Raw genomic sequence first — 20132 nt, forward strand, 5'->3', positions numbered from 1 at the left:
GAGGTTGCCCCCTGTTGGATTTCCGTGCGACTGCAGGCACGGCCGCCTCTATTGGAAAAGGATGGGTGGGTGGATGGGGGTTGGTGGTGTTGGGCACATGCACCCCGCCCTGCCCGCCACGCCTGCTGCAGTCTATTCCCATGCCACCCTGCCTGTCTCCTACGACTTATTGCCGGGAACCAGCCTTAGCAAACCCCAGACTTTACTTGGCAGCTGCAGGACCGATTCTGCGCTCCATTGAGATCCTGCGCGCCCGTTGATTAAGCACCCGAAAATGCAAAAGCTGTGATCGTGTTACCTCAGCCAAAGGGAAGGGGGGTGTTACGGAGATGGCTTTTCATCTTGGTTAGATGTTCTGGTAAAAAATATTGTGTTGCTCAAAGTTTGCCGGCCACTCTTCACACCTAAGCTCAGTCACCCAACACCATTTTGAAGAAGAAGAGAGAGTCCGAGGAAGAATGGAGCAGGAGCGGGAGTTTACCGGTTATCGCTTCTCGGCCTTTTGGCTAAGATCCAGTGTAGTTTCTGTTCTTATCAGTTTAATATCTGATACGTCCCCTATCTGGGGACCATATATTAAATTGATTTTTGGAACAGGGAGATGGAACGAGAGCTTGCTCCGTCCACTCCGCGCATCGACCTGGTATCGCAGTGCTTCCAGGATCGGTGCAGCTCCCCTCGGGGAGATTCGAAAAACAAAAAACAGATTTTGTTTCTTTTTTGGACCATATGTTATTACTGTAGTCAATATTGTTATAAAAGAAGGAAAACTTTTTACAGCTGCTTGACCATGCTCTCCTTTCCTTCGTAGGTTGTTGCTCGCTCCGCTTTGTTCCTCGCCCGGCCGTTGCGCCATGTTGCCAACGCCGCTGACGCCACTTTCACTCCTGCTCAGCAAGGTAAGCAGCCACCATTGTGTTTTTCTTCCCGTATCTGTCCATGGGGACTTGGCCTATATTTCAGGGTGAGGCCTCACCACGTTTCCCGCTCGACAGCTAAGCTGGAGGTTGCCCCCTGTTGGATTTCCTTGCGACTGCAGGCACGGGCGCCTCTGTTGGAAAAGGATGGGTGGATGGGTGGATGGTGGATGGGTGGGTGGATGGGGGTTGGTGGTGTTGGGCACATGCACCCCGCCCTGCCCGCCACGCCTGCTGCAGTCTATTGCCCATGCCACCCTGCCTGTCTCCTACGACTTATTGCCGGGAACCAGCCTTAGCAAACCCCAGACTTTACTTGGCAGCTGCAGGACCGATTCTGCGCTCCATTGAGATCCTGCGCGCCCGTTGATTAAGCACCCGAAAATGCAAAAGCTGTGATCGTGTTACCTCAGCCAAAGGGAAGGGGGGTGTTACGGAGATGGCTTTTCATCTTGGTTAGATGTTCTGGTAAAAAATATTGTGTTGCTCAAAGTTTGCCGGCCACTCTTCACACCTAAGCTCAGTCACCCAACACCATTTTGAAGAAGAAGAGAGAGTCCGAGGAAGAATGGAGCAGGAGCGGGAGTTTACCGGTTATCGCTTCTCGGCCTTTTGGCTAAGATCCAGTGTAGTTTCTGTTCTTATCAGTTTAATATCTGATACGTCCCCTATCTGGGGACCAAATATTAAATTGATTTTTGGAACAGGGAGATGGAACGAGAGCTTGCTCCGTCCACTCCGCGCATCGACCTGGTATAGCAGTGCTTCCAGGATCGGTGCAGCTCCCCTCGGGGAGATTCGAAAAACAAAAAACAGATTTTGTTTTTTTTTTGGACCATATGTTATTACTGTAGTCAATATTGTTATAAAAGAAGGAAAACTTTTTACAGCTGCTTGACCATGCTCTCCTTTCCTTCGTAGGTTGTTGCTCGCTCCGCGTTGTTCCTCGCCCGGCCGTTGCGCCATGTTGCCAACGCCGCTGACGCCACTTTCACTCCTGCCCAGCAAGGTAAGCAACCACCACTGTGTTTTTCTTCCCGTATCTGTCCATGGGGACTTGGCCTATATTTCAGGGTGAGGCCTCACCACGTTTCCCGCTCGACAGCTAAGCTGGAGGTTGCCCCCTGTTGGATTTCCGTGCGACTGCAGGCACGGGCGCCTCCATTGGAAAAGGATGGGTGGGTGGATGGGGGTTGGTGGTGTTGGGCACATGCACCCCGCCCTGCCCGCCACGCCTGCTGCAGTCTATTCCCATGCCACCCTGCCTGTCTCCTACGACTTATTGCCGGGAACCAGCCTTAGCAAACCCCAGACTTTACTTGGCAGCTGCAGGACCGATTCTGCGCTCCATTGAGATCCTGCGCGCCCGTTGATTCAGCACCCGAAAATGCAAAAGCTGTGATCGTGTTACCTCAGCCAAAGGGAAGGGGGGTGTTACGGAGATGGCTTTTCATCTTGGTTAGATGTTCTGGTAAAAAATATTGTGTTGCTCAAAGTTTGCCGGCCACTCTTCACACCTAAGCTCAGTCACCCAACACCATTTTGAAGAAGAAGAGAGAGTCCGAGGAAGAATGGAGCAGGAGCGGGAGTTTACCGGTTATCGCTTCTCGGCCTTTTGGCTAAGATCCAGTGTAGTTTCTGTTCTTATCAGTTTAATATCTGATACGTCCCCTATCTGGGGACCAAATATTAAATTGATTTTTGGAACAGGGAGATGGAACGAGAGCTTGCTCCGTCCACTCCGCGCATCGACCTGGTATCGCAGTGCTTCCAGGATCGGTGCAGCTCCCCTCGGGGAGATTCGAAAAACAAAAAACAGATTTTGTTTCTTTTTTGGACCATATGTTATTACTGTAGTCAATATTGTTATAAAAGAAGGAAAACTTTTTACAGCTGCTTGACCATGCTCTCCTTTCCTTCGTAGGTTGTTGCTCGCTCCGCTTTGTTCCTCGCCCGGCCGTTGCGCCATGTTGCCAACGCCGCTGACGCCACTTTCACTCCTGCTCAGCAAGGTAAGCAGCCACCATTGTGTTTTTCTTCCCGTATCTGTCCATGGGGACTTGGCCTATATTTCAGGGTGAGGCCTCACCACGTTTCCCGCTCGACAGCTAAGCTGGAGGTTGCCCCCTGTTGGATTTCCTTGCGACTGCAGGCACGGGCGCCTCTGTTGGAAAAGGATGGGTGGATGGGTGGATGGTGGATGGGTGGGTGGATGGGGGTTGGTGGTGTTGGGCACATGCACCCCGCCCTGCCCGCCACGCCTGCTGCAGTCTATTGCCCATGCCACCCTGCCTGTCTCCTACGACTTATTGCCGGGAACCAGCCTTAGCAAACCCCAGACTTTACTTGGCAGCTGCAGGACCGATTCTGCGCTCCATTGAGATCCTGCGCGCCCGTTGATTAAGCACCCGAAAATGCAAAAGCTGTGATCGTGTTACCTCAGCCAAAGGGAAGGGGGGTGTTACGGAGATGGCTTTTCATCTTGGTTAGATGTTCTGGTAAAAAATATTGTGTTGCTCAAAGTTTGCCGGCCACTCTTCACACCTAAGCTCAGTCACCCAACACCATTTTGAAGAAGAAGAGAGAGTCCGAGGAAGAATGGAGCAGGAGCGGGAGTTTACCGGTTATCGCTTCTCGGCCTTTTGGCTAAGATCCAGTGTAGTTTCTGTTCTTATCAGTTTAATATCTGATACGTCCCCTATCTGGGGACCAAATATTAAATTGATTTTTGGAACAGGGAGATGGAACGAGAGCTTGCTCCGTCCACTCCGCGCATCGACCTGGTATAGCAGTGCTTCCAGGATCGGTGCAGCTCCCCTCGGGGAGATTCGAAAAACAAAAAACAGATTTTGTTTTTTTTTTGGACCATATGTTATTACTGTAGTCAATATTGTTATAAAAGAAGGAAAACTTTTTACAGCTGCTTGACCATGCTCTCCTTTCCTTCGTAGGTTGTTGCTCGCTCCGCGTTGTTCCTCGCCCGGCCGTTGCGCCATGTTGCCAACGCCGCTGACGCCACTTTCACTCCTGCCCAGCAAGGTAAGCAACCACCACTGTGTTTTTCTTCCCGTATCTGTCCATGGGGACTTGGCCTATATTTCAGGGTGAGGCCTCACCACGTTTCCCGCTCGACAGCTAAGCTGGAGGTTGCCCCCTGTTGGATTTCCGTGCGACTGCAGGCACGGGCGCCTCCATTGGAAAAGGATGGGTGGGTGGATGGGGGTTGGTGGTGTTGGGCACATGCACCCCGCCCTGCCCGCCACGCCTGCTGCAGTCTATTCCCATGCCACCCTGCCTGTCTCCTACGACTTATTGCCGGGAACCAGCCTTAGCAAACCCCAGACTTTACTTGGCAGCTGCAGGACCGATTCTGCGCTCCATTGAGATCCTGCGCGCCCGTTGATTCAGCACCCGAAAATGCAAAAGCTGTGATCGTGTTACCTCAGCCAAAGGGAAGGGGGGTGTTACGGAGATGGCTTTTCATCTTGGTTAGATGTTCTGGTAAAAAATATTGTGTTGCTCAAAGTTTGCCGGCCACTCTTCACACCTAAGCTCAGTCACCCAACACCATTTTGAAGAAGAAGAGAGAGTCCGAGGAAGAATGGAGCAGGAGCGGGAGTTTACCGGTTATCGCTTCTCGGCCTTTTGGCTAAGATCCAGTGTAGTTTCTGTTCTTATCAGTTTAATATCTGATACGTCCCCTATCTGGGGACCAAATATTAAATTGATTTTTGGAACAGGGAGATGGAACGAGAGCTTGCTCCGTCCACTCCGCGCATCGACCTGGTATCGCAGTGCTTCCAGGATCGGTGCAGCTCCCCTCGGGGAGATTCGAAAAACAAAAAACAGATTTTGTTTCTTTTTTGGACCATATGTTATTACTGTAGTCAATATTGTTAAAAAAGAAGGAAAACTTTTTACAGCTGCTTGACCATGCTCTCCTTTCCTTCGTAGGTTGTTGCTCGCTCCGCTTTGTTCCTCGCCCGGCCGTTGCGCCATGTTGCCAACGCCGCTGACGCCACTTTCACTCCTGCTCAGCAAGGTAAGCAGCCACCATTGTGTTTTTCTTCCCGTATCTGTCCATGGGGACTTGGCCTATATTTCAGGGTGAGGCCTCACCACGTTTCCCGCTCGACAGCTAAGCTGGAGGTTGCCCCCTGTTGGATTTCCTTGCGACTGCAGGCACGGGCGCCTCTGTTGGAAAAGGATGGGTGGGTGGATGGGGGTTGGTGGTGTTGGGCACATGCACCCCGCCCTGCCCGCCACGCCTGCTGCAGTCTATTGCCCATGCCACCCTGCCTGTCTCCTACGACTTATTGCCGGGAACCAGCCTTAGCAAACCCCAGACTTTACTTGGCAGCTGCAGGACCGATTCTGCGCTCCATTGAGATCCTGCGCGCCCGTTGATTAAGCACCCGAAAATGCAAAAGCTGTGATCGTGTTACCTCAGCCAAAGGGAAGGGGGGTGTTACGGAGATGGCTTTTCATCTTGGTTAGATGTTCTGGTAAAAAATATTGTGTTGCTCAAAGTTTGCCGGCCACTCTTCACACCTAAGCTCAGTCACCCAACACCATTTTGAAGAAGAAGAGAGAGTCCGAGGAAGAATGGAGCAGGAGCGGGAGTTTACCGGTTATCGCTTCTCGGCCTTTTGGCTAAGATCCAGTGTAGTTTCTGTTCTTATCAGTTTAATATCTGATACGTCCCCTATCTGGGGACCAAATATTAAATTGATTTTTGGAACAGGGAGATGGAACGAGAGCTTGCTCCGTCCACTCCGCGCATCGACCTGGTATAGCAGTGCTTCCAGGATCGGTGCAGCTCCCCTCGGGGAGATTCGAAAAACAAAAAACAGATTTTGTTTTTTTTTTGGACCATATGTTATTACTGTAGTCAATATTGTTATAAAAGAAGGAAAACTTTTTACAGCTGCTTGACCATGCTCTCCTTTCCTTCGTAGGTTGTTGCTCGCTCCGCGTTGTTCCTCGCCCGGCCGTTGCGCCATGTTGCCAACGCCGCTGACGCCACTTTCACTCCTGCCCAGCAAGGTAAGCAACCACCACTGTGTTTTTCTTCCCGTATCTGTCCATGGGGACTTGGCCTATATTTCAGGGTGAGGCCTCACCACGTTTCCCGCTCGACAGCTAAGCTGGAGGTTGCCCCCTGTTGGATTTCCGTGCGACTGCAGGCACGGGCGCCTCCATTGGAAAAGGATGGGTGGGTGGATGGGGGTTGGTGGTGTTGGGCACATGCACCCCGCCCTGCCCGCCACGCCTGCTGCAGTCTATTCCCATGCCACCCTGCCTGTCTCCTACGACTTATTGCCGGGAACCAGCCTTAGCAAACCCCAGACTTTACTTGGCAGCTGCAGGACCGATTCTGCGCTCCATTGAGATCCTGCGCGCCCGTTGATTCAGCACCCGAAAATGCAAAAGCTGTGATCGTGTTACCTCAGCCAAAGGGAAGGGGGGTGTTACGGAGATGGCTTTTCATCTTGGTTAGATGTTCTGGTAAAAAATATTGTGTTGCTCAAAGTTTGCCGGCCACTCTTCACACCTAAGCTCAGTCACCCAACACCATTTTGAAGAAGAAGAGAGAGTCCGAGGAAGAATGGAGCAGGAGCGGGAGTTTACCGGTTATCGCTTCTCGGCCTTTTGGCTAAGATCCAGTGTAGTTTCTGTTCTTATCAGTTTAATATCTGATACGTCCCCTATCTGGGGACCAAATATTAAATTGATTTTTGGAACAGGGAGATGGAACGAGAGCTTGCTCCGTCCACTCCGCGCATCGACCTGGTATCGCAGTGCTTCCAGGATCGGTGCAGCTCCCCTCGGGGAGATTCGAAAAACAAAAAACAGATTTTGTTTCTTTTTTGGACCATATGTTATTACTGTAGTCAATATTGTTATAAAAGAAGGAAAACTTTTTACAGCTGCTTGACCATGCTCTCCTTTCCTTCGTAGGTTGTTGCTCGCTCCGCTTTGTTCCTCGCCCGGCCGTTGCGCCATGTTGCCAACGCCGCTGACGCCACTTTCACTCCTGCTCAGCAAGGTAAGCAGCCACCATTGTGTTTTTCTTCCCGTATCTGTCCATGGGGACTTGGCCTATATTTCAGGGTGAGGCCTCACCACGTTTCCCGCTCGACAGCTAAGCTGGAGGTTGCCCCCTGTTGGATTTCCTTGCGACTGCAGGCACGGGCGCCTCTGTTGGAAAAGGATGGGTGGGTGGATGGGGGTTGGTGGTGTTGGGCACATGCACCCCGCCCTGCCCGCCACGCCTGCTGCAGTCTATTGCCCATGCCACCCTGCCTGTCTCCTACGACTTATTGCCGGGAACCAGCCTTAGCAAACCCCAGACTTTACTTGGCAGCTGCAGGACCGATTCTGCGCTCCATTGAGATCCTGCGCGCCCGTTGATTAAGCACCCGAAAATGCAAAAGCTGTGATCGTGTTACCTCAGCCAAAGGGAAGGGGGGTGTTACGGAGATGGCTTTTCATCTTGGTTAGATGTTCTGGTAAAAAATATTGTGTTGCTCAAAGTTTGCCGGCCACTCTTCACACCTAAGCTCAGTCACCCAACACCATTTTGAAGAAGAAGAGAGAGTCCGAGGAAGAATGGAGCAGGAGCGGGAGTTTACCGGTTATCGCTTCTCGGCCTTTTGGCTAAGATCCAGTGTAGTTTCTGTTCTTATCAGTTTAATATCTGATACGTCCCCTATCTGGGGACCAAATATTAAATTGATTTTTGGAACAGGGAGATGGAACGAGAGCTTGCTCCGTCCACTCCGCGCATCGACCTGGTATAGCAGTGCTTCCAGGATCGGTGCAGCTCCCCTCGGGGAGATTCGAAAAACAAAAAACAGATTTTGTTTTTTTTTTGGACCATATGTTATTACTGTAGTCAATATTGTTATAAAAGAAGGAAAACTTTTTACAGCTGCTTGACCATGCTCTCCTTTCCTTCGTAGGTTGTTGCTCGCTCCGCGTTGTTCCTCGCCCGGCCGTTGCGCCATGTTGCCAACGCCGCTGACGCCACTTTCACTCCTGCCCAGCAAGGTAAGCAACCACCACTGTGTTTTTCTTCCCGTATCTGTCCATGGGGACTTGGCCTATATTTCAGGGTGAGGCCTCACCACGTTTCCCGCTCGACAGCTAAGCTGGAGGTTGCCCCCTGTTGGATTTCCGTGCGACTGCAGGCACGGGCGCCTCCATTGGAAAAGGATGGGTGGGTGGATGGGGGTTGGTGGTGTTGGGCACATGCACCCCGCCCTGCCCGCCACGCCTGCTGCAGTCTATTCCCATGCCACCCTGCCTGTCTCCTACGACTTATTGCCGGGAACCAGCCTTAGCAAACCCCAGACTTTACTTGGCAGCTGCAGGACCGATTCTGCGCTCCATTGAGATCCTGCGCGCCCGTTGATTCAGCACCCGAAAATGCAAAAGCTGTGATCGTGTTACCTCAGCCAAAGGGAAGGGGGGTGTTACGGAGATGGCTTTTCATCTTGGTTAGATGTTCTGGTAAAAAATATTGTGTTGCTCAAAGTTTGCCGGCCACTCTTCACACCTAAGCTCAGTCACCCAACACCATTTTGAAGAAGAAGAGAGAGTCCGAGGAAGAATGGAGCAGGAGCGGGAGTTTACCGGTTATCGCTTCTCGGCCTTTTGGCTAAGATCCAGTGTAGTTTCTGTTCTTATCAGTTTAATATCTGATACGTCCCCTATCTGGGGACCAAATATTAAATTGATTTTTGGAACAGGGAGATGGAACGAGAGCTTGCTCCGTCCACTCCGCGCATCGACCTGGTATCGCAGTGCTTCCAGGATCGGTGCAGCTCCCCTCGGGGAGATTCGAAAAACAAAAAACAGATTTTGTTTCTTTTTTGGACCATATGTTATTACTGTAGTCAATATTGTTATAAAAGAAGGAAAACTTTTTACAGCTGCTTGACCATGGTCTCGTTTCCCTCGTAGGTTGTTGCTCGCTCCGCGTTGTTCCTCGCCCGGCCGTTATGCCATGTTGCCAACGCCGCTGACGCCACTTTCACTCCTGCTCAGCAAGGTAAGCAGCCACCATTGTGTTTTTCTTCCCGTATCTGTCCATGGGGACTTGGCCTATATTTCAGGGTGAGGCCTGACCACGTTTCCCGCTCGACAGCTAAGCTGGAGGTTGCCCCCTGTTGGATTTCCGTGCGACTGCAGGCACGGCCGCCTCTATTGGAAAAGGATGGGTGGGTGGATGGGGGTTGGTGGTGTTGGGCACATGCACCCCGCCCTGCCCGCCACGCCTGCTGCAGTCTATTTCCATGCCACCCTGCCTGTCTCCTACGACTTATTGCCGGGAACCAGCCTTAGCAAACCCCAGACTTTACTTGCCAGCTGCAGGACCGATTCTGCGCTCCATTGAGATCCTGCGCGCCCGTTGATAAAGCACCCGAAAATGCAAAAGCTGTGATCGTGTTACCTCAGCCAAAGGGAAGGGGGGTGTTACGGAGATGGCTTTTCATCTTGGTTAGATGTTCTGGTAAAAAATATTGTGTTGCTCAAAGTTTGCCGGCCACTCTTCACACCTTAGCTCAGTCACCCAACACCATTTTGAAGAAGAAGAGAGAGTCCGAGGAAGAATGGAGCAGGAGCGGGAGTTTACCGGTTATCGCTTCTCGGCCTTTTGGCTAAGATCCAGTGTAGTTTCTGTTCTTATCAGTTTAATATCTGATATGTCCCCTATCTGGGGACCAAATATTAAATTGATTTTTGGAACAGGGAGATGGAACGAGAGCTTGCTCCGTCCACTCCGCGCATCGACCTGGTATAGCAGTGCTTCCAGGATCGGTGCAGCTCCCCTCGGGGAGATTCGAAAAACAAAAAACAGATTTTGTTTCTTTTTTGGACCATATGTTATTACTGTAGTCAATATTGTTATAAAAGAAGGAAAACTTTTTACAGCTGCTTGACCATGCTCTCCATTCCTTCGGAGGTTGATGCTCGCTCCGTGTTGTTCCTCGCCCGGCCGTTGCGCCATGTTGCCAACGCCGCTGACGCCACTTTAACTCCTGCCCAGCAAGGTAAGCAGCCACCATTGTGTTTTTCTTCCCGTATCTGTCCATGGGGACTTGGCCTATATTTCAGGGTGAGGCCTCACCACGTTTCCCGCTCGACAGCTAAGCTGGAGGTTGCCCCCTGTTGGATTTCCGTGCGACTGCAGGCACGGGCGCCTCCATTGGAAAAGGATGGGTGGGTGGATGGGGGTTGGTGGTGTTGGGCACATGCACCCCGCCCTGCCCGCCACGCCTGCTGCAGTCTATTCCCATGACACCCTGCCTGTCTCCTACGACTTATTGCCGGGAACCAGCCTTAGCAAACCCCAGACTTTACTTGGCAGCTGCAGGACCGATTCTGCGCTCCATTGAGATCCTGCGCGCCCGTTGATTAAGCACCCGAAAATGCAAAAGCTGTGATCGTGTTACCTCAGCCAAAGGGAAGGGGGGTGTTACGGAGATGGCTTTTCATCTTGGTTAGATGTTCTGGTAAAAAATATTGTGTTGCTCAAAGTTTGCCGGCCACTCTTCACACCTAAGCTCAGTCACCCAACACCATTTTGAAGAAGAAGAGAGAGTCCGAGGAAGAATGGAGCAGGAGCGGGAGTTTACCGGTTATCGCTTCTCGGCCTTTTGGCTAAGATCCAGTGTAGTTTCTGTTCTTATCAGTTTAATATCTGATACGTCCCCTATCTGGGGACCAAATATTAAATTGATTTTTGGAACAGGGAGATGGAACGAGAGCTTGCTCCGTCCACTCCGCGCATCGACCTGGTATCGCAGTGCTTCCAGGATCGGTGCAGCTCCCCTCGGGGAGATTCGAAAAACAAAAAACAGATTTTGTTTCTTTTTTGGACCATATGTTATTACTGTAGTCAATATTGTTATAAAAGAAGGAAAACTTTTTACAGCTGCTTGACCATGCTCTCCATTCCTTCGGAGGTTGATGCTCGCTCCGTGTTGTTCCTCGCCCGGCCGTTGTGCCATGTTGCCAACGCCGCTGACGCCACTTTCACTCCTGCTCAGCAAGGTAAGCAGCCACCATTGTGTTTTTCTTCCCGTATCTGTCCATTGGGACTTGGCCTATATTTCAGGGTGAGGCCTGACCACGTTTCCCGCTCGACAGCTAAGCTGGAGGTTGCCCCCTGTTGGATTTCCGTGCGACTGCAGGCACGGGCGCCTCCATTGGAAAAGGATGGGTGGGTGGATGGGGGTTGGTGGTGTTGGGCACATGCACCCCGCCCTGCCCGCCACGCCTGCTGCAGTCTATTCCCATGCCACCCTGCCTGTCTCCTACGACTTATTGCCGGGAACCAGCCTTAGCAAACCCCAGACTTTACTTGGCAGCTGCAGGACCGATTCTGCGCTCCATTGAGATCCTGCGCGCCCGTTGATTAAGCACCCGAAAATGCAAAAGCTGTGATCGTGTTACCTCAGCCAAAGGGAAGGGGGGTGTTATGGAGATGGCTTTTCATCTTGGTTAGATGTTCTGGTAAAAAATATTGTGTTGCTCAAAGTTTGCCGGCCACTCTTCACACCTAAGCTCAGTCACCCAACACCATTTTGAAGAAGAAGAGAGAGTCCGAGGAAGAATGGAGCAGGAGCGGGAGTTTACCGGTTATCGCTTCTCGGCCTTTTGGCTAAGATCCAGTGTAGTTTCTGTTTTTATCAGTTTAATATCTGATACGTCCCCTATCTGGGGACCAAATATTAAATTGATTTTTGGAACAGGGAGATGGAACGAGAGCTTGCTCCGTCCACTCCGCGCATCGACCTGGTATCGCAGTGCTTCCAGGATCGGTGCAGCTCCCCTCGGGGAGATTCGAAAAACAAAAAACAGATTTTGTTTCTTTTTTGGACCATATGTTATTACTGTAGTCAATATTGTGAAAAAAGAAGGAAAACTTTTTACAGCTGCTTGACCATGCTCTCCTTTCCTTCGTAGGTTGTTGCTCGCTCCGCGTTGTTCCTCGCCCGGCCGTTGCGCCATGTTGCCAACGCCGCTGACGCCACTTTCACTCCTGCTCAGCAAGGTAAGCAGCCACCATTGTGTTTTTCTTCCCGTATCTGTCCATGGGGACTTGGCCGATATTTCAGGGTGAGGCCTCACCACGTTTCCCGCTCGACAGCTAAGCTGGAGGTTGCCCCCTGTTGGATTTCCTTGCGACTGCAGGCACGGGCGCCTCTATTGGAAAAGGATGGGTGGATGGGTGGATGGTGGATGGGTGGGTGGATGGTGGTTGGTGGTGTTGGGCACATGCACCCCGCCCTGCCCGCCACGCCTGCTGCAGTCTATTCCCATGCCACCCTGCCTGTCTCCTACGACTTATTGCCGGGAACCAGCCTTAGCAAACCCCAGACTTTACTTGGCAGCTGCAGGACCGATTCTGCGCTCCATTGAGATCCTGCGCGCCCGTTGATTAAGCACCCGAAAATGCAAAAGCTGTGATCGTGTTACCTCAGCCAAAGGGAAGGGGGGTGTTACGGAGATGGCTTTTCATCTTGGTTAGATGTTCTGGTAAAAAATATTGTGTTGCTCAAAGTTTGCCGGCCACTCTTCACACCTAAGCTCAGTCACCCAACACCATTTTGAAGAAGAAGAGAGAGTCCGAGGAAGAATGGAGCAGGAGCGGGAGTTTACCGGTTATCGCTTCTCGGCCTTTTGGCTAAGATCCAGTGTAGTTTCTGTTCTTATCAGTTTAATATCTGATACGTCCCCTATCTGGGGACCATATATTAAATTGATTTTTGGAACAGGGAGATGGAACGAGAGCTTGCTCCGTCCACTCCGCGCATCGACCTGGTATCGCAGTGCTTCCAGGATCGGTGCAGCTCCCCTCGGGGAGATTCGAAAAACAAAAAACAGATTTTGTTTCTTTTTTGGACCATATGTTATTACTGTAGTCAATATTGTTATAAAAGAAGGAAAACTTTTTACAGCTGCTTGACCATGCTCTCCTTTCCTTCGTAGGTTGTTGCTCGCTCCGCGTTGTTCCTCGCCCGGCCGTTGCGCCATGTTGCCAACGCCGCTGACGCCACTTTCACTCCTGCTCAGCAAGGTAAGCAGCCACCATTGTGTTTTTCTTCCCGTATCTGTCCATGGGGACTTGGCCTATATTTCAGGGTGAGGCCTCACCACGTTTCCCGCTCGACAGCTAAGCTGGAGGTTGCCCCCTGTTGGATTTCCTTGCGACTGCAGGCACGGGCGCCTCTCTTGGAAAAGGATGGGTGGATGGGTGGATGGTGGATGGGTGGGTGGATGGGGGTTGGTGGTGTTGGGCACATGCACCCCGCCCTGCCCGCCACGCCTGCTGCAGTCTATTGCCCATGCCACCCTGCCTGTCTCCTACGACTTATTGCCGGGAACCAGCCTTAGCAAACCCCAGACTTTACTTGGCAGCTGCAGGACCGATTCTGCGCTCCATTGAGATCCTGCGCGCCCGTTGATTAAGCACCCGAAAATGCAAAAGCTGTGATCGTGTTACCTCAGCCAAAGGGAAGGGGGGTGTTACGGAGATGGCTTTTCATCTTGGTTAGATGTTCTGGTAAAAAATATTGTGTTGCTCAAAGTTTGCCGGCCACTCTTCACACCTAAGCTCAGTCACCCAACACCATTTTGAAGAAGAAGAGAGAGTCCGAGGAAGAATGGAGCAGGAGCGGGAGTTTACCGGTTATCGCTTCTCGGCCTTTTGGCTAAGATCCAGTGTAGTTTCTGTTCTTATCAGTTTAATATCTGATACGTCCCCTATCTGGGGACCAAATATTAAATTGATTTTTGGAACAGGGAGATGGAACGAGAGCTTGCTCCGTCCACTCCGCGCATCGACCTGGTATCGCAGTGCTTCCAGGATCGGTGCAGCTCCCCTCGGGGAGATTCGAAAAACAAAAAACAGATTTTGTTTCTTTTTTGGACCATATGTTATTACTGTAGTCAATATTGTTATAAAAGAAGGAAAACTTTTTACAGCTGCTTGACCATGCTCTCCTTTCCTTCGTAGGTTGTTGCTCGCTCCGCGTTGTTCCTCGCCCGTCCGTTGCGCCATGTTGCCAACGCCGCTGACGCCACTTTCACTCCTGCCCAGCAAGGTAAGCAGCCACCACTGTGTTTTTCTTCCCGTATCTGTCCATGGGGACTTGGCCGATATTTCAGCGTGAGGCCTCACCACGTTTCCCGCTCGACAGCTAAGCTGGAGGTTGCCCCCTGTTGGATTTCCGTGCGACTGCAGGCACGGGCGCCTCTATTGGAAAAGGATGGGTGGGTGGATGGGGGTTGGTGGTGTTGGGCACATGCACCCCGCCCTGCCCGCCACGCCTGCTGCAGTCTATTCCCATGCCACCCTGCCTGTCTCCTACGACTTATTGCCGGGAACCAGCCTTAGCAAACCCCAGACTTTACTTGGCAGCTGCAGGACCGATTCTGCGCTCCATTGAGATCCTGCGCGCCCGTTGATTAAGCACCCGAAAATGCAAAAGCTGTGATCGTGTTACCTCAGCCAAAGGGAAGGGGGGTGTTACGGAGATGGCTTTTCATCTTGGTTAGATGTTCTGGTAAAAAATATTGTGTTGCTCAAAGTTTGCCGGCCACTCTTCACACCTAAGCTCAGTCATCCAACACCATTTTGAAGAAGAAGAGAGAGTCCGAGGAAGAATGGAGCAGGAGCGGGAGTTTACCGGTTATCGCTTCTCGGCCTTTTGGCTAAGATCCAGTGTAGTTTCTGTTCTTATCAGTTTAATATCTGATACGTCCCCTATCTGGGGACCAAATATTAAATTGATTTTTGGAACAGGGAGATGGAACGAGAGCTTGCTCCGTCCACTCCGCGCATCGACCTGGTATCGCAGTGCTTCCAGGATCGGTGCAGCTCCCCTCGGGGAGAGTCGAAAAACAAAAAACAGATTTTGTTTCTTTTTTGGACCATATGTTATTACTGTAGTCAATATTGTTATAAAAGAAGGAAAACTTTTTACAGCTGCTTGACCATGCTCTCCTTTCCTTCGTAGGTTGTTGCTCGCTCCGCGTTGTTCCTCGCCCGGCCGTTGCGCCATGTTGCCAACGCCGCTGACGCCACTTTCACTCCTGCCCAGCAAGGTAAGCAGCCACCATTGTGTTTTTCTTCCCGTATCTGTCCATGGGGACTTGGCCTATATTTCAGGGTGAGGCCTCACCACGTTTCCCGCTCGACAGCTAAGCTGGAGGTTGCCCCCTGTTGGATTTCCGTGCGACTGCAGGCACGGCCGCCTCTATTGGAAAAGGATGGGTGGGTGGATGGGGGTTGGTGGTGTTGGGCACATGCACCCCGCCCTGCCCGCCACGCCTGCTGCAGTCTATTCCCATGCCACCCTGCCTGTCTCCTACGACTTATTGCCGGGAACCAGCCTTAGCAAACCCCAGACTTTACTTGCAGCTGCAGGACCGATTCTGCGCTCCATTGAGATCCTGCGCGCCCGTTGATTAAGCACCCGAAAATGCAAAAGCTGTGATCGTGTTACCTCAGCCAAAGGGAAGGGGGGTGTTACGGAGATGGCTTTTCATCTTGGTTAGATGTTCTGGTAAAAAATATTGTGTTGCTCAAAGTTTGCCGGCCACTCTTCACACCTAAGCTCAGTCACCCAACACCATTTTGAAGAAGAAGAGAGAGTCCGAGGAAGAATGGAGCAGGAGCGGGAGTTTACCGGTTATCGCTTCTCGGCCTTTTGGCTAAGATCCAGTGTAGTTTCTGTTCTTATCAGTTTAATATCTGATACGTCCCCTATCTGGGGACCAAATATTAAATTGATTTTTGGAACAGGGAGATGGAACGAGAGCTTGCTCCGTCCACTCCGCGCATCGACCTGGTATCGCAGTGCTTCCAGGATCGGTGCAGCTCCCCTCGGGGAGATTCGAAACACAAAAAACAGATTTTGTTTCTTTTTTGGACCATATGTTATTACTGTAGTCAATATTGTTATAAAAGAAGGAAAACTTTTTACAGCTGCTTGACCATGCTCTCCTTTCCTTCGTAGGTTGTTGCTCGCTCCGCGTTGTTCCTCGCCCGGCCGTTGCGCCATGTTGCCAACGCCGCTGACGCCACTTTCACTCCTGCCCAGCAAGGTAAGCAGCCACCATTGTGTTTTTCTTCCCGTATCTGTCCATGGGGACTTGGCCTATATTTCAGGGTGAGGCCTCACCACGTTTCCCGCTCGACAGCTAAGCTGGAGGTTGCCCCCTGTTGGATTTCCGTGCGACTGCAGGCACGGCCGCCTCCATTGGAAAAGGATGGGTGGGTGGGTGGATGGGGGTTGGTGGTGTTGGGCACATGCACCCCGCCCTGCCCGCCACGCCTGCTGCAGTCTATTGCCCATGCCACCCTGCCTGTCTCCTACGACTTATTGCCGGGAACCAGCCTTAGCAAACCCCAGACTTTACTTGGCAGCTGCAGGACCGATTCTGCGCTCCATTGAGATCCTGCGCGCCCGTTGATTAAGCACCCGAAAATGCAAAAGCTGTGATCGTGTTACCTCAGCCAAAGGGAAGGGGGGTGTTACGCAGATGGCTTTTCATCTTGGTTAGATGTCCTGGCAAAAAATGTTCTCTTGCTCAAAGTCTGCCGGCCACTCTTCACACCTAAGCTCAGTCACCCAACACCATTTTGAAGAAGTAGAGAGAGTCCGAGGAAGAATGGAGCAGGAGCGGGAGTTTACCGGTTATCGCTTCTCGGCCTTTTGGCTCAGATCAAGTGTAGTTTCTGTTCTTATCAGTTTAATATCTGATACGTCCCCTCTCTGGGGACCAAATATTAGGTGCAGGGAGGATGTTCCCGATGGCTGGGGAGTCCAGAACCAGGGGTCACAGTCTCAGGATACGGGGTATGCCATTTAGAACCGAGAGGAGGAGACATTTCTTCACTCAGAGTGTGGTGAACCTGTGGAATTCTCTGCCACAGAAGGCAGTGGAGGCCAAGTCATTGGATGTATTCAAGAAGGAGATAGATATATTTCTTCATGCTAAAGGGATCAAGGGAGATGGGGAAAAAGCGGGAACAGGGTACTGAGTTAGACGATCAGCCATGATCATTTTGAATGGCCTACTCTTGCTCCTATTTTCTATGTTTCTCTGTTCTCTATGTCCCGGTTCATCCCAAACAGTCCGATAACACAGGACGCTGTGCTCTACGGGCTGTTCCCCGGGACGCACACAGAGGCAGATATCAACTGCTGCTGGAAGACCATCATGTCGGTGAAGAAGGCCCTTTGGTCCACCCGAGACCTGCTGGTCTTCCAGCTGAAGGAGCTGTCCAGGATTGAGTGTTGCCGAGTGGCACATTCCAAGATCCAGGAGTACGTGCTGCGGGACGCACTGAGGCGAGGTGCGACCTACGCAAAAGCTCTACGGGGAAAGGCACCGTGGAAGGCCACCCCACCTTGTATTGTACAGAATGTATTAGAAGATTTGGATTGTGACTTCAATTGTAATAACGGGATCGTAGTGTGTACGATCTGCATTTAATTGCCTCTCCTTTAAAATCCTCATTCTCTACCGCCCACCCAAGTCCCACACAAAGTTTCTCACTGAGATATCTTCACTGATTTCCTCCCTCAGCCTCTGCACCGAGCGACTTCTCATCCTTGATGATTTCAACGTCCATCTCAACTCATCATGCTCTCTCTCCTCTGAGTTCACTGCCCTCATTTCCTCCCTTAATCTCTCCCCTCCCATTCTCACTGCCATTCAGGCTACATCCCGGGCCCTGTTGGTCAGTTCTGGCGACAAGACGTTCGGCCAAATGTCATCATTGGTGACCGTGCCTTCAGTTGCCTCGGCCCTAAGCTCTGGAATTCCCTCCCTAAACCTCTCTGCCTCTCTACCTCTCTCGCCTCCTTTAAAACACTCCTTAAAACCTACCACTTTGACCAAGCTTTTGGTCACCTGTCCATATACTTCCTTCTGTGCCTTGGTGTCAAATTTTGTTTGATAATCGCTCCTGTGAAGCACCTTGGGAAGTTTCACTCCATTAAAGGCCTTATATAAATGCAAGTTGTTATTGTTGTATTGGTTTGAACTGTATTGCTTGAAATTTCATTTCTCTTTTTACATTGAACTGTGTGTATCCGTAAATTTTATGAAATAAAATATAAATTGACATTGAAAAAATGCTTAATTATTGATCACGAGCAAAGAAGGAGCTGGAGAGAGAAGAGAGGGTGTGAGTGACTCCATAATTGTGAGCTACTCAAAGGCATCTCGGTCTAAGAATTCAATAGTCGATCTGTTACTTCGAGGTTTCCCCTGAAGGAGGGCGGGGGGAGAGTGAAACTTTCCTGCAGCCCCTGCAATGGTGGAGCAAGTCCTTATTCCATCTCTGTGTTGCAAAATTTAATATTTGGCCCCCAGATAGGGGACATCACATGGTAATTTGTTAAGAATGTTACACTTGATCTTAACCAAAAGCCAAGAAATTATAATTTGTAAACTCCCTCCTGCTCTGATCTGTCTGCCCCCCTTAAGATTTTTTTGTGGCCCATTGTGAAGCCAGATTTAGTTCTCTGACCATTTATTTCTGCTCAGTTAATGGGCCTGATGTCTGCTTTTGTTTAATGGGCTGGAGTCGGGGGAGGGGTCATGGTGTTGGCCCATCTCTGTACCTGAAACCTGTCTGTGTCAGCAGGAGGGCTGGAGACAACAATACCCACTCACACCCAAACTGAGGAAAAGACAAGACACACAGTGCTGGGAGCGGATGAAACAGCAGCATTTTAGGTTCTACCTGGATTTTACGCAGGCAAGAGATGATTGAACGAGTTAAATGTTTCTCCTTTAGAAACCACGACTGATGGCAGAAAGAATACAGAGCGCTGATCTGTCACAGAGCACTCACAAGTAGAGGCCGGCCAAGCGTATTGCCAGGAGGAGTCTGGAAGCTACAGTAAGCACAAGAAACCAGGACGTAACACTGAAAGGGCAAAAAAAAGGATACCAGCTGGGAGAGATAAAGGGGTCAGAGGGCAAAGGCTGTGACACACGCTCAGGTAAGCTCGCTATTTTGTATTTCAAGTCAAAAGTTTTGTGTGACAGACTTTTTTACAGTATGGATAGTTTTCACTTTTCGAGCAGCTAGGATAAGCCTGTTCCCTTCCTCGAGCGTCACGTCACACCTCTGATTGGTACTGGCCTCGGTTTTTCCGATTGCACCCCGGGGGCAGTAACTCATTTGTACGACACTGATTTAAAGGGACTGCTTCTATTTTGGAACTCCACACTCCATCCAAAGCACTGTCTCAACCTCGCACAGCTGAACATAACTTAAAGGGCATGAAAGACCCCCCACATCCCCCGCCACCAGCGGTATTTAAAGGGATCATGCAGGAGTTACAGATTAGTTGCTGGATTATTTGTTTGGGCTGCTAGTGCATTTGAACGTGCCTCCTGTGTTGCTCTTGCACTGTCTCTGGGAACGGTGCGCCCAGATATTAAAAATGCTGAACAGATTTTTGGAGCCTGGATTATTACTCAGAATGCTGAGATATTGCAACTGGGGTGTTGTTTGTTTTCTTCTGTTCTGGATGAGTGCCACTCCCTTTCTTCCTTTTCCCTCTTGCAGTTTTACCTTGGAGGGAAAGACGTCAGTCTCAGGTCACTTTTCAGGAAGCTGCAAGCCTGTGTATTGGGACATGCCACTTTCCACAGACTTGGTCTCCTGACCTGAAGCATTTAACTCCAGTTGTTGTGTGAAAAATTACTGCAGTTTTAAAATTGCAGTTCCAGAATTAATTGTTTCCAAATCAGACATTTCCCGAAACAGAGAGCGCGAGAGACACAATGTTAACGGTTGGCAACGTTTAAACTGCCACAAGTGAGAGGCGAAATAACTTCACGTTGCTGACTTTAAAAAAGCAAGCAGACAGTGTGTGTGTTTGGAGAGAGTGCACTGTGAATGGCCACATTGAAAGCTGTGAGATCAAACTGTGCTGCTAACTGAGTGTTAAGGTGAGTAAAAGGCACTGGTTTGGGTGGAGCATTGCGCTCAGGATGAGAGATTTTCTTGATGGTGCCAATTAATCTGCACCTGAAAATCATCCCCTGACCAGGATTCGAACCCAGGTCTCAACAAGGATTTATAAATGTTACATCCTAACCACTGGACCACCAGGGGCATTGCCATCAATCCCCTGGAAACAGATACATGAGGCTGAACACATGGCTCCC

At 50.7% G+C, this 20132-nt stretch overlaps 17 non-coding genes and 2 pseudogenes across 17 annotated transcripts; 17 read left to right on the forward strand and 2 right to left on the reverse strand.

Moving 5' to 3' along the window:
- The first annotated feature begins 486 nt into the window (after positions 1–486).
- On the forward strand, positions 487–677 carry LOC137330740 (U2 spliceosomal RNA). The gene has a single exon (XR_010965165.1). It is a non-coding gene; the product is annotated as a U2 spliceosomal RNA (small nuclear RNA).
- Positions 678–1513: 836 nt separating this feature from the next.
- LOC137330786 (U2 spliceosomal RNA) lies at positions 1514–1704 on the forward strand. Its single transcript, XR_010965208.1, has one exon. It is a non-coding gene; the product is annotated as a U2 spliceosomal RNA (small nuclear RNA).
- An 812-nt stretch (positions 1705–2516) lies between these two features.
- On the forward strand, positions 2517–2707 carry LOC137330774 (U2 spliceosomal RNA). The gene has a single exon (XR_010965197.1). It is a non-coding gene; the product is annotated as a U2 spliceosomal RNA (small nuclear RNA).
- Positions 2708–3543: 836 nt separating this feature from the next.
- LOC137330787 (U2 spliceosomal RNA) lies at positions 3544–3734 on the forward strand. Its single transcript, XR_010965209.1, has one exon. It is a non-coding gene; the product is annotated as a U2 spliceosomal RNA (small nuclear RNA).
- Positions 3735–4546: 812 nt separating this feature from the next.
- Positions 4547–4737, forward strand: LOC137330775 (U2 spliceosomal RNA). Its single transcript, XR_010965198.1, has one exon. It is a non-coding gene; the product is annotated as a U2 spliceosomal RNA (small nuclear RNA).
- Positions 4738–5550: 813 nt separating this feature from the next.
- On the forward strand, positions 5551–5741 carry LOC137330788 (U2 spliceosomal RNA). Its single transcript, XR_010965210.1, has one exon. It is a non-coding gene; the product is annotated as a U2 spliceosomal RNA (small nuclear RNA).
- Positions 5742–6553: 812 nt separating this feature from the next.
- LOC137330776 (U2 spliceosomal RNA) lies at positions 6554–6744 on the forward strand. The gene has a single exon (XR_010965199.1). It is a non-coding gene; the product is annotated as a U2 spliceosomal RNA (small nuclear RNA).
- An 813-nt stretch (positions 6745–7557) lies between these two features.
- Positions 7558–7748, forward strand: LOC137330789 (U2 spliceosomal RNA). The gene has a single exon (XR_010965211.1). It is a non-coding gene; the product is annotated as a U2 spliceosomal RNA (small nuclear RNA).
- Positions 7749–8560: 812 nt separating this feature from the next.
- LOC137330777 (U2 spliceosomal RNA) lies at positions 8561–8751 on the forward strand. The gene has a single exon (XR_010965200.1). It is a non-coding gene; the product is annotated as a U2 spliceosomal RNA (small nuclear RNA).
- Positions 8752–9563: 812 nt separating this feature from the next.
- On the forward strand, positions 9564–9754 carry LOC137330738 (U2 spliceosomal RNA). The gene has a single exon (XR_010965163.1). It is a non-coding gene; the product is annotated as a U2 spliceosomal RNA (small nuclear RNA).
- An 812-nt stretch (positions 9755–10566) lies between these two features.
- LOC137330780 (U2 spliceosomal RNA) lies at positions 10567–10757 on the forward strand. Its single transcript, XR_010965202.1, has one exon. It is a non-coding gene; the product is annotated as a U2 spliceosomal RNA (small nuclear RNA).
- An 812-nt stretch (positions 10758–11569) lies between these two features.
- On the forward strand, positions 11570–11760 carry LOC137328177 (U2 spliceosomal RNA). Its single transcript, XR_010964665.1, has one exon. It is a non-coding gene; the product is annotated as a U2 spliceosomal RNA (small nuclear RNA).
- Positions 11761–12595: 835 nt separating this feature from the next.
- Positions 12596–12786, forward strand: LOC137330741 (U2 spliceosomal RNA). Its single transcript, XR_010965166.1, has one exon. It is a non-coding gene; the product is annotated as a U2 spliceosomal RNA (small nuclear RNA).
- Positions 12787–13622: 836 nt separating this feature from the next.
- On the forward strand, positions 13623–13813 carry LOC137330781 (U2 spliceosomal RNA). The gene has a single exon (XR_010965203.1). It is a non-coding gene; the product is annotated as a U2 spliceosomal RNA (small nuclear RNA).
- An 812-nt stretch (positions 13814–14625) lies between these two features.
- LOC137330782 (U2 spliceosomal RNA) lies at positions 14626–14816 on the forward strand. The gene has a single exon (XR_010965204.1). It is a non-coding gene; the product is annotated as a U2 spliceosomal RNA (small nuclear RNA).
- Positions 14817–15627: 811 nt separating this feature from the next.
- LOC137330783 (U2 spliceosomal RNA) lies at positions 15628–15818 on the forward strand. The gene has a single exon (XR_010965205.1). It is a non-coding gene; the product is annotated as a U2 spliceosomal RNA (small nuclear RNA).
- Positions 15819–16635: 817 nt separating this feature from the next.
- Positions 16636–16747, forward strand: LOC137328961 (U2 spliceosomal RNA; annotated as a pseudogene).
- A 1469-nt stretch (positions 16748–18216) lies between these two features.
- Positions 18217–18389, reverse strand: LOC137330606 (U2 spliceosomal RNA; annotated as a pseudogene).
- A 1613-nt stretch (positions 18390–20002) lies between these two features.
- trnai-uau (transfer RNA isoleucine (anticodon UAU)) lies at positions 20003–20079 on the reverse strand. The gene is given in 2 exon segments: positions 20003–20037; positions 20043–20079. It is a non-coding gene; the product is annotated as a tRNA-Ile (tRNA).
- Positions 20080–20132: the final 53 nt, after the last annotated feature.

Source organism: Heptranchias perlo, chromosome 12 (assembly GCF_035084215.1).
Source record: "Heptranchias perlo isolate sHepPer1 chromosome 12, sHepPer1.hap1, whole genome shotgun sequence".
NCBI classification, from domain to species: Eukaryota; Metazoa; Chordata; class Chondrichthyes; order Hexanchiformes; family Hexanchidae; genus Heptranchias; species Heptranchias perlo.